This window comes from Amblyomma americanum, chromosome 7, assembly GCF_052857255.1.
Source record: "Amblyomma americanum isolate KBUSLIRL-KWMA chromosome 7, ASM5285725v1, whole genome shotgun sequence".
Taxonomy (NCBI): domain Eukaryota; kingdom Metazoa; phylum Arthropoda; class Arachnida; order Ixodida; family Ixodidae; genus Amblyomma; species Amblyomma americanum.
In genome coordinates this window covers 6,723,553-6,732,932 of record NC_135503.1, presented here as the reverse complement: position 1 = coordinate 6,732,932, position 9,380 = coordinate 6,723,553, and positions in this window count along the sequence as shown.

Genomic DNA, 9,380 nt, shown 5'->3' with positions numbered 1-9,380 from the left:
CTTCCTTTTTTTTTCTCACTGCCGCCGTCGCAGTGGCTCAGTGGCTATGGCGCTCGGCTGCTCACCCGAAAAACGCAGGTTCGGTCCCGGCCGCGGTGGTTGAATTTCGATGGAGGTGAAATTCTAGAGGCCCGGGTGCTGTGCGATGTCAATGCACGTTAAAGATACCCCAGGTGGTCGAAATTTCCGGAGCCCAATTCACTAGGGCGTCCCTCAAAGCCTGAGTCGTTTTGGGACGTTAAACACCCATAAACAATAAACCTTCTCTCACTACCTCCTTTAGCCCTCCCCTTACAGCGCGGTTCAGCTGTCCGTCGAGATGCGAGATCTGTTTCCGCAAAAACCAATTTTCAATTTTTGGTTTGAGATGCAGCGGATGCCCAACCTAGGACCCTCCACGGCGAGGCGGTTGTCCTAACACGGACGCCACAGCCAAGCCTTTCTGCAATTGTTTTTTAGTGCACAAAAAAATGTAAACGGCTTCATCTCTTGAACCGCTGGAGTCTAACAGTCATCATCATCATCATAAATTGCAACCGCTACACGACAAAGGCCATGCCAAATCCAATTTTGCCCTGTCCTGTGCCAGCTGCGGCCACCTTATCTCCGCAAACTTGCTAATCTCATCCTCTCACCTGATTTCTGCCGCCCTCTGCTACGCTTGCATCCTCTTGTAATCCAGTCCGTTACCCTTAACGAAAACCGGTTATCATGTCTTCGCACTACATGCCACACCCATGCCAATTTCTTCTCCATTATTTTGACCAGGATGTCATTAACTCGCGCTTGTTCCCTGGCGCATACTGTTTTCTTCCCGTCCTTACCGTCACATCCATGATTTTCAATTCCATAGATTGCTGCGTTCGACCCTTTTCCTTTACCTCGACGTTTCTACCCCATAAGTGAGTAGCGATAGAATACAGCTCTTATATACTATTCTCTTGAGTGGTACTGGTAAACTGCGGTTCGTCACCTGAGATCGCATGCCAAATGAACGGCACCCCGTACTTATTCTCCTAGTTATTTCACTCTGATGCCGTGTTCGCGTTCACTGCCTGCTCTAAGTTGAATTTCTATCGTACGCCATAAACTTATCGCTTTGCCGTTAACACGCGCAGCAAAGCTAACGAAAACATACGCATGTGCCGGGCATGGTCTGCCAATCAGGAAGGTGACTGTGTGACGCATATACGCTGTGCACATGTCTAGACATGCATTTATTTAATAAGCAACGTATCTGCTTAATGGAATGCACGCTTCACATTCGTGTTGCGGACAACTTCAAGAAAAAGTATTACTCTCATTGCTCCCGAACCACACTCTGGAGGGGTCATACACGAACAGATGGAGTCTCGCGATTCCGGGACTGTTTTGCTCAATTTCAACGCAACTCCGTCTGCCACACGAAAATGCGACCAATTCTTTCCACGTTTGTGTTTAAGTACATTGAGGTAAATTAGATCTACTTTAATTTCAAATTGTCTATGAAGAAAGTAACATGCGCTGCAAACAAATGAAATGTTATTCCGCCTACACCATCAGCACCATATAACTTACATGAACTACCAGCACCATACGGCTTCTGTCACCTTGACATAACAGGGGCTTTTTATTTATTTTTGTTTTATTTTGACAATGACGGCTGTACAAGGAAAAGAAGCGGAAAAAGGGGGGGGGGGGCTTCGGTACAGCTGTCGATCTCACTCTTTCGTGGAAAGAGAGGGAGAGAGGGACGAGCAGTTCTTCGAGATTTTTTCCTTTTTTACACTTGCTTAACTCCCTGCCAGGCACCTACCGGCAATGAACAATGTAGTTTTCTTAATAATACAAATACACCACAGTGGGTGCTGAACTTGTGCAAAATGGCGTACTTCCGCTCTTGTACGCAACTGCCTCCGTTAAAACATTGCGGAGACGAGACGTGCGGACGCAAGCGGATACGTGGCGCCCTCCCGCGACGCTGTCAGCAGCGGGCCGTTTTCTTCCGGGGTTGGAGGCCACGGCTAGCTAAAACAGAGCAGCAAAACAAAACAGAAAAGAGAGACAGCGACGCAGCCGAGCTAACCACAACGGACATCGAGCAAGCCAGGTCAATTCCGTTCCGAAAAAAGCAGTTTCCTCGCTTCATTATTCTTCGATATTTTTCTCCCACCGAAGGGATCCATCCGTGAGATAAGGACGCGTACGACGCCGACTGCGCCCCGGAAGATGCGGGTGAAGTTCGTGAAGCTCATACTTGCGTACGTGGTGAGCATTGCTTACGTGCTTGATAAGGGTCGAAGCAGGAAGCAGACTGCGCAGAATTAAGACGAGAAATGGATAGTACGCGACAGAAGTGAAAACAGACTGCGCCGAACGCAACACCGAGTTTATCAATGGAAAGAAAAGCGCACTCAGTGAATAGGAAAAACATGTTCTAAGAGAACTTCAGAGAGTTCTTGTCACGGTCATAATAGCGGCATTTGAAATTTCTTAGACTGGAGGCTGACCTTACTCAACATGCCTCTGCAGTGAATAGCGCAATTTACTGTAAGTTGTAGTCCGCACAAGAGGCTACAAAGGAAGTACAAAATTTAAACAAGAGTGGAGATAAAACGACTTTGTGGGTTGAACAAAGGCAATAACAGCCGTCAGGTCCAGTCCTCGGTCGGGCTTCCAGCTGGTTCTAAGAGCTGCTGCTGCCATATTCTCCTATTTTATTCACTCACTGCTGGATGAAAGAGTGAAGAAGAAGCAACGTTGCAAACTCGGAAACATGAAATGTTACAAAATTTCATGAAACAGTTTTGTTTGGTAAACTTCTCAGACGGGAGGCGGGTGGTTTCTCGCCATTGCTCTGCAATAGTTTACTCAGTTTATGAAATGCATAAAAATTCAAAGCGGTTTGCCGAAGTTAATCGCCCTTTTACTATGCAAGTACAAGGGCACATCTTTAACATTCCGGCACACCGATTTACGTGAAACGCCGTTTGTAGCACTAAAATGGAGCGCACAGCTATTCTAAAGACTCTAAAACACTAGAAATAGAAGTGTCACCCATAGCTGACTGCGAAGTGCGGAGGCGGCGCATCCGTCTGCTGTTGGCCCCCGTAAACTGGCCAAAGCTCCCTGATTCTGATGCGGGCTTCGTAACAGGAAGGATTAAACAACCCAGAACGTGTTACGTCCGCCATAAGGAACTTTCCCGGACGGCCACTGCCTTACAGCACACGAGGAAGCAACTATAGGCGCGCTGCTGCGCTGCTGATCTCATGCGCATTGAAAGCAGCCTTATGTAACCTGATGGCGCAAGACTAGAATCAGGTGGCGCTAGTAACGCAGATTAGACACATTCCTCGAAACAAAGCCGTAACTAATCAGCAATCGCTCCCGATAGCAGTGTAATAACTAGCAGCCTTGGCTCTAATACCGCAAGGAGTATGCGCGGGCGTATCCACAGAGCTGCTGCCCGGATGCAGACCCCCCCTCCCCCGTACACTCTAATCATCCCCCAGAAATTTTGCTGCCCTACACAAAGGATAAAGTTTACGCCTCGCACCGCTTCCCAGGTTCTGACGGGTCTTAGCTCCCGTAGAAAAAAAAAAAACAAAACAATCTGGACTCGTTACAAGACGTGCCCGTGGGAGCTTCGCGTAAGTTGTGCAATGGACAGGTGAAGGAAGAGGGGAGGAAGTGGGAAATTAAAAATAAATGAATAGGCGTTTCTTGCGCAGTGAAGGAGAATCACGAAGCGCTACAACGCGCCTTCTCGCATTGAGGAGACGGCCACAGCGCGGATCACAAACCGTACGCGGGTTTTGCGCAAGCCGACGTTGGGCCGGCACTTTGTTTCGCGCCATGCACTCACCCCTGCTCCTCGCTGCGAGGACGAGCCTCTTTCCGGCAGCCAAGCGGAGGAAGAAGAAAAGGAGAGAGCGAAAAAGCGACGCGGGCTGGCGCGTACGCCTACTGGCGCCAGCTTCCGTCCGGAGCGGGAGTTTTGCGGAAAGCGACCTCAATACGGCACGCAGCGGAAGACGAAAGTCGGCGGCGAGTCGTCCTACGTCTGGGACTGAAAAAACAAAGAAATAAAGAAGTGAAAAGTTGAAAGGGAGAAGGGTGCGGTGTCAAAGGGCACGGCGGAGAACCCGCACGCACCAGCGTTCCTCGTCCTTGCAAGGAAGGCGGTAGAGCGGAACGGGGAGGACACGCGCGGTAAAAAAGAAGCTGGTAGTAGACAACAGTGTCGCTCGTATATAACGAGGGATCGTGCACACCGGCAAAGTTCTGCCACGTAACACCCGCCTACGTGCGTACGTTGCCTCCACTCTAGGTGGTGCGTCTGACGTGACGTAAGCCGACGATTAGAGGAAAAAGGAATCAAATATAGCTAAGTGTTAAGCCAATGAAACTGAAACAGCATTGTTGGCCTCAGACAAACACATTGTTTGCGGACTGAATGACTTTGAGCTGTATGAAGAATTGCGCGGCACAGCGGTTCGATTCCCATTGCCGCCGGGTAACCACCGATGATACAACGCGCACAAGTTTTCCCTTAGCCTGATGTTCGGCTCCTTCGGAGTGAAATGCTTTGGAAATGGGCCTTTGACCACGCCTTGAGTAGACGAAAACAACTTGTGCCATGATGCTCTTTGGCCACAGATGTCATTGTGCCATAAAGAATCATTATCATCATGTTACAATAGTTATCGTCAGCATCCCACTCTAAAGATGCAAGCGACACCTCAGAGGTAGAGCCGGCTCCATCTATTCGCGCGCACTAGTAGCCATTGCAAGCGCGGTAACGTAAGCCTGACTCGACAATGCATAGTGAGCGAGCATTGCCATGCGTGGGATGCTGAAAACGGGCTCTCATGCTCCTGACGTAGATGGTTAAAATTTTTCGCACTTAGTTTCAGAGCGCGGGAGAAGCTCTCGTAATATGTCTTTTCTCGCGTCATTCTGCAGGTTTCCGATTGATAACATTTAGTCTTCCCTAGCGATTAAAAAATGAATTGATCTGAGCCTGGTTCACACTGTGAGCCTCTGAGGCTGGTTCACACTGTGGCAGCCAACACCTCCACAAACTAAATGGTTGTTTTGGCACTTAAATATAACGTGCTGATTTTTAAGCATTTTCAAAACTTTAGCTGGAACTTTGTGCATACTCTGTCCTGTCTGCGCGCGTATATGTCGCACATGGTTTTTGCTGGTTCTGCAAGAGTTGCTGCTTTAGGCCAAACGGTTTTGTACTGTTCAAGACATAATAACAACACAAATTCTTTCGTAACACACACGTGCAGAAAGAGTCAAGTTTTCGCGTCGCCTCTTACGCTAGCACGATGAGGCAGAACAAATATTTTGTTCAAACTTGAAGCTTTTGGAATTTTTGGACTGTAATGATGTTTCTTCTTTTATCACCATAATCGGCTGGCAGCACCACCTGGCTTGCATGCAGGGAACCGGGCGAAGCCTTCTCGCGCGATGACCCTTTTTTGCCGTGTTGTTGTCTCCTGTTTACCTCCTGCTTTCCAAGAGCATGAATGTATCCTTCAGAAAAATCTCAAAGAAGAAAGGACTCCAAGTGGCTTTGAAAAATCAACTTGCCTTTATTCATGAAACATGGTGCATCGATTCGCAGGCCTCTCCTTTACAAGGATTACAAAAGACATTAAAACGAAGGCAAAAATCAGCACTTTCATTGTGGCAGTTTGAAATTAGTCCGGCATCTTCAGCCATTTATGCCGCATATATTGACATAGAAGCGCCAAACACAACTCCACTAGAACTGAGACGACACAGGCGCAAGCTTGCTGTCTCTGTTCCAGTATAGGTCGGTTTTGCCCTTCCTCAAACATGAATGGCATCCAACTCGTCCGATTTTCTACCCGAATACAGCTATTTGCATGTGGCGCTCTTCTGTCTACGGCTGTAGAGTGCAGGATACTGCTGAAAAAAAAGAAACATATTGAAACTTCTACCACTTCGCTGGGCTAAATTAAGCAGTTAAGTAGTACCGACTCCACCAGGGACATCCCGAAACGACAGCTGTGCAGACAGTCGAACGGGCTCCGTCTCCCGCTGCAGCCAAATTCCAGGACGGTGACACAGGCGCCATCGGAACGATGCCAAGAGCGGGCACCGTGCGGCGTCTCCTACACACCTTGACTCACATCCAAGACTTCTCTCTGGGAAGCAAAAAACCGCACGTCCAACACGGCGAACACCGTACGCTTACCTGTCTTCCGACGTGTGCATGGCCCCGTCTTCGTGTAGACTTAATTTCTCGCATTGCAGTCAAATGCTGCAACAATTCCCCGCAGCAGTAAGAAGAGGGACCAACAACCTCCGCAACGTATCCTGTATATGTTACAGTTTTCGCATACTTTATAGCGACGCTTATAAGACCTATATTCAAACGTAGGCCGAATGCATAGCAATCTTTAGAAACCTCTCTTAAATAGATTTGTAGCAGTAATAGCCCTGTATTTATTCTTAAAATCAACATATCATCTATCGTTGACCGTCCAGAACGGTACCATGCCCGGCAATTGGGGACAAAAACATTTTTCAACCAGAAAGAGTTTATGAACGCAATTTATTTCATATATTGTAAGATTTCACTATAACAATAAATATATCCGCTGACTTCCTCTCGTCAGGCCTGCATTGTTCTGCTAATAACAAACGCTTTTGCTATCGCCAAAAACGTTCCTTATTGGCTTTCTGTGCCAGTCTTAACTAGTGGATGCGAGGAATGGAAAAGCTTTAAAAGAAAAATTTTGGTACGCGTCGGGAGAATGGACCATTACCTTCAGTTTTTCCATACAGTACCTTACAATATTCCCATATTCTAATTTTTTATTCAAGAAAGTTGAACTTCATTTCTTAGCCAACGTAGTCTGAACCCTAGCCAACATTGCGCGCTGTCCTTGCTCAGCATTTTGGAACGGGCGGTGCAAACGCCATCTCGCTCTAGGTAGTAACTGTGTTCAACTGTGTTCATCGCGCTGCATCACCTGGGGATCCAGCTGCTATTTGGCTCTTTCCGTCACAATGAACTGCTTAATTAAGATTTTCTCTGCACTGTGTACTGCCTGAGCGCTACATGGGGCACACTAAAAGATTTGGGCGCGAGCCTTGCTTAGGTAGGTAACGACTTGCATGTGATTGGTGGGAACTGCTGACGCAGACAGATGTAATTCCCACGACTCGGTCTGAAGCCACGGCGTAACGCGTACGAACGTGACTACGCACCTCCTCGCTATCACCTTTAGTCACTTACCGAATTGATTAAGCGCGTTGGTGTCACGTCTGTATTGCATAACGCATCCGTGGAGCGATTAAAGTCAGTTGAAAATGTAGTGCATAGTTAGCGCGTAACAAACAGGCCACAGTCTTGCTTGTGCAATTCGAGATCAATTTATCTTGCGCAAGAGCGACGGCGGCATCTTTCTTCGCGAACAGTTTTGCCAGTGCTGCACCGAACTAAAGTCTCCAGCGTTCACAGTGCTTCCTCCGCACACAGGCTGAGGCCGCGTCGTCCCAGAGGGAAGCGTACTCAACTCCCGGCAGAAACGAGTTCGTCCTTGCGTTTTCGGCGTGGATTACTGCGCGGCTGAAGACGCTCGGCCTCCGGGGAGGGCCTTTCGGCTGTGCCCGTCCTCGTGCGCGAACAATGCCGCGATCTTGGCATGCGTGATGTACGCGATGCGTTAATGGCGTGAGAACGGCACCTGGGGTCGCGAGGAATGCCAGCCAGCGTGGGCAGCCTCTGAGCTCGTTTAGTGTGAGTTCCAGAAGGCCTCGCATTGTCTGGTGATATCAAGTGGCAAATCGAAATTTCTGTTTCCTAAAAGGAAACATATAGCCTCAGGGCAGGAAGCCGATGAAATGACTGCATTTGCAAAGCCTTTCCTTCTATTTGTGCAATTCCGGCATCCGTTATATAGCCAATCACGATACCGTTTTAAGCGTACGAATAACTCCTCAGGTTTGTCTTTCGTGAGTGACGTTCTATTCGGAGAATGTTTCTTTTTTCAGGAAACTGGAGGGTTAAAAATCGGGGGAAAGGCAACTTTTACGGATATTTAGGAAAATTTAAGCACCGGATTTGTTTTACTTTTTACAAAATAACAGCGTTTTCATGCTGCTGCAGGAGAAAAGGGCCTAAAATAGGAAATTGTTGTTCTGATTGAGGGAATTTCGTGCTTCGTGGATGAACTAAATATTTCTCTATGTAGAGGTTGGTTGCAGCAAGCAGTGATTTGCAAGAAAATTCAACGATTATAATGCGAACAGTCGTGGTTAGAAATCGTTTTTCTTACGATGTTCTGTCACATGCATTGTCAGCGTAGCTAAAAAATCGCACTTGAAGACGAGACTAAGTGCTGTAGATTATTCGAGGTAGTCGCGTAGCTGCATTCGGTCATGTGTGTAGGAAAGACCAGCGCTGCGCTAAGCTGCCCTGGAGGCGCCAGCCTTCCAATTTTCTCTCCTGGCATGCTTCGAAGGATTCCATGGCAGCGCACCAACCAACGTCAACAGCAGCTCCTATCTCGAGTCGCATCTCTGCCCCTCCGTTGACCCCTGGTGTGCCTACGCGTTGTGGTACGCCTTCAGTGTCTGCGCCGCGACTCCCAAGGACAGCCGACTTATTCATGTGCATCCGTCCTTGGTAGCGAAAGAGTACGGCCACCCTCGTGTCACGAACAATCTTGTGGCATTACCGGACCCGCCACGTTGGCCCAGTGGCTCAATGGCTGCTGCACATGGTGCTATGCTCGAGGTCGCGGGGTCGCGGGGTCGAGCCCGGTGTCAAATCCGGCGTGATCGAATCCATTTCGACGGAGGCGAATTGCCAAAACGCCTCGGTACAATTATTGCTGTGCGCGTTAGAGAACATCAGGCGGTCGAAACAAATTCAGAGCCCTTCCACTAACGGCGGCTGCTCTGGAACGTAAAAATCTATTAAGACAAAATAAAATAATGTAAATGCTAAGATGAGGCAGTGATGTCCTAGCTACTGAAGACCACCTTGTAGTTTTACCCATTCATACCATAAGTGAAAGTTGCCAGATTTGTTACCATTCTCTTCACCGTTTTTCGCTTATATGCGTCACGACAAGTTTACATTTTTCTTGATCAGACATGAGGAGGTCTTTTCTTTAAAACCTGCATGCTAGGACACGGGGAAGCAGTGCGCCTTTGCATGTCTCTGAGCTGGTTGAAACTACGTTTGCTACTTGACAGAGTCATCCAGTCACATTTTACGTGGCTACCGCTACGTTTTCAAGTAACACACGCTGTAGGTTTTATCACGTTCCTTGCAGATTAGAAAACACTCCGGCTGCATGTCATCAGTACGCTACGTTCACGCGCTGTAGTTCAGAGGCATGCCA